Source organism: Phoxinus phoxinus (assembly GCF_949152265.1).
Source record: "Phoxinus phoxinus genome assembly, chromosome: 5".
In the NCBI taxonomy this organism is placed as follows: domain Eukaryota; kingdom Metazoa; phylum Chordata; class Actinopteri; order Cypriniformes; family Leuciscidae; genus Phoxinus; species Phoxinus phoxinus.
In genome coordinates, this window is record NC_136880.1 from 35,961,247 (window position 1) to 35,963,746 (window position 2,500).

At 36.2% G+C, this 2,500-nt stretch overlaps 1 protein-coding gene across 4 annotated transcripts in view; it reads right to left on the minus strand.

Annotated features, from left to right (window-relative positions):
- Positions 1 to 285: 285 nt before the first annotated feature.
- Positions 286 to 2,500, minus strand: part of cadm3 (cell adhesion molecule 3) — a 66,389-nt gene continuing 64,174 nt past the window's right edge. For 3 of the 4 annotated variants that reach the window (XM_079613880.1, XM_079613879.1, XM_079613886.1), the window contains one exon: positions 2,499 to 2,500. This exon is cut by the window's right edge and continues 1,063 nt beyond it. The gene's annotated coding sequence lies outside the window, so the exon portion shown is untranslated. The other variant, XM_079613885.1, reaches the window with a different exon arrangement.

The window sequence follows — 2,500 nt, forward strand, 5'->3', positions numbered from 1 at the left end:
CACCCTCAAGTTGTTTCAAACCTGTATGAATTTCTTTCTTCTGTTGAACACAAAATAAGATATTTTGAAGAATGTCGGTAACCAGACAGTTGATGGACACCATTGACTTAACTGACGTACCCATAAAGGTACAACTGTTGCATATTTTCTGATATAGAAACCTTAACAGCTGCACATTTTCACTTTTCATGTAAATAATATTAACTAATAACAATAGCAGTATTTTTTAATAATTCTTGAGTGTTAAAATACATTTCAATAATAATAATAACCACCACTGAAATAGGTTAACCCAAATGTATATTTATTTTGAAGTTAACAAGGGATCTGTTTTTGTAACAAAAAGCAAATACTGTCTAAACAGACATCAAACAAACGGAACCCACGATGATGATGACCTCAGAGTTTAGTCCCGTTCAGATGACATCATCGGCCATAATACAAATCAACATACATGACAGAATAGCTCCACATGATATGAATATTTATTCAAAAGGAAGACTTATCATTAAAAAAAAACGAATCTAACAGAATGTACTGTAATAATACTTATAGTGTTTCCTGCATCTGTTTGGTGGTCCAGTGTGAAAATCTTCCACGCACATAAACACAGACACGCATCTGTGCTCACTTGAGTGTGTGTAGACTGTTCAAGGCAACACTAATCACATGAAATCATAAAAAAATGGCAGATTATCAAACAAAACAAAAGTCATGGAAACTATCTACACCTTCCAGTCTAAGACATTTAGTCGTCATAAAAAAAAAGATAAAAAAATGGAACATAAAATTACAAACAACAATATGCACATCTACAGCAGAATAAAAGTAAACAACATAATTTAAAATTAAGCACTGAGCTGATTGATCACTAACTGGAAGTTCTACTGCTTGTACAGGAGAGAGAGAGAGAGAGAGAGAGAGAGAGAGAGAGAGAGAGAGAGAGAGAGAGAGAGAGAGAGAGAGAGAGAGAGAGAGAGAGAGAGAGATGTGTGGGGGAACGAAATGCATTGTCGCCATCTTGCGGCGGTCGATTGTAACTGCTCTTCTCAGAAACTCATTGTCTGCGGTCATTAATGAGGTATGTGAGGGAGTATGAAGGTACAGCATGGGTTTTGCTTGTAATTGGTCAGTTGCCACTTAGTTGTGACCTACATGTGCGTTAAAAAAATGACCCTGTCATCCCACACAAACAAAAACATGCATAAACTTCAGAACTTTCATATATGGCAGATTAAAGTGATTTAATGGAAGATTCCCTGTTCATTGGGGCCAAATTACATTGTATCATTAAAACGTGCATTTTCCGTAAAGCTCCATTCAAATGATCTGAAAAGTACTAAATAAAGGTGAACTGAAAATTAAACAAGCATGTTTTATTCTGAATTGTGATGTCCCCTCCTCCCCCCCCAGTAAATTACCACACCAGCCTCTTGGTCCCAGTTTCTCAAGTGTAGAGAGAAATTTGTGTTCTCAGCTTAAAAATTATTTTCTTTTCAACCATTTGCCATGTTTAGGACAAGAAATGCTGGGAAGAGTGCTTAACTTCCAAGTCACAGTTAAATAGCTATTGAAAAGAAATAGGCCTAGCTGACACAGAAATGACAACTTGCCACTTTCTGTAACCAAAACTGTTACCAGATCAGCACCGATTTGGGAAAAATGAGCTGGATACATAGCGAAGCAGAAGTCCTTCACAAATTTAAGCACAATACATTTAAAAGTAAAGTGTGTAATTTCTGCGCCACCAAACTGAATCAGACTGCACGCCATTGGTTGAGCCAGAGTTATACGTCTCCGGTCGGGATGCTCAAACAAACAGAGCAATGTTTTGATAGCATCACAGGGAATCAACCTATGATTGGCTTACTTGCAGTCTATTCACATTAATATTAGATATAATTAAGGATTTACCATGCTAAAAATTACACACATCACCTATAATCAGCCAGATTTTAATTAAACAATAGTTTATTTATTATTATTAAATAGAATTGGCTCAGTTTACTGCATGATGTAACTGACTAAAACCCCAAACCCATTAGTTTGTGGTTGACAATGATGGAATAAGTCTATAAATAATCTAGCTCTATGACTGTAAATGGAGGGGAAGACAAAGGCCAGAACAGACAACAATAAAAGGGTTGTGGATAGGAAGAGAGTGGGAATGTGATCATTCAGAGAGAAAGAGATAGAGAGAGAGAGAGAGCAGTAGTTTGTTACCCTGCTTTTTCTGAAGAACAGAGGATATGATTGATTCCTGAAGGTGGCGTAAGTGAGCTAATCACTGGGCCTGAATCATACAATGACACATCAGTGCACAAATCAATGTAATGCATTTAGATTGAGGACCTCATAATAATAATAATAATAATCTTCCCAGGTTGATGAAATGACACTAGACTGTTGCACCAACCGTAAACACCAGAAATCAAACTTGAAGAGAACGTAATTCATACAAATATTACTGAAGTTTCATAACACCATGTTTTTTTTTTCT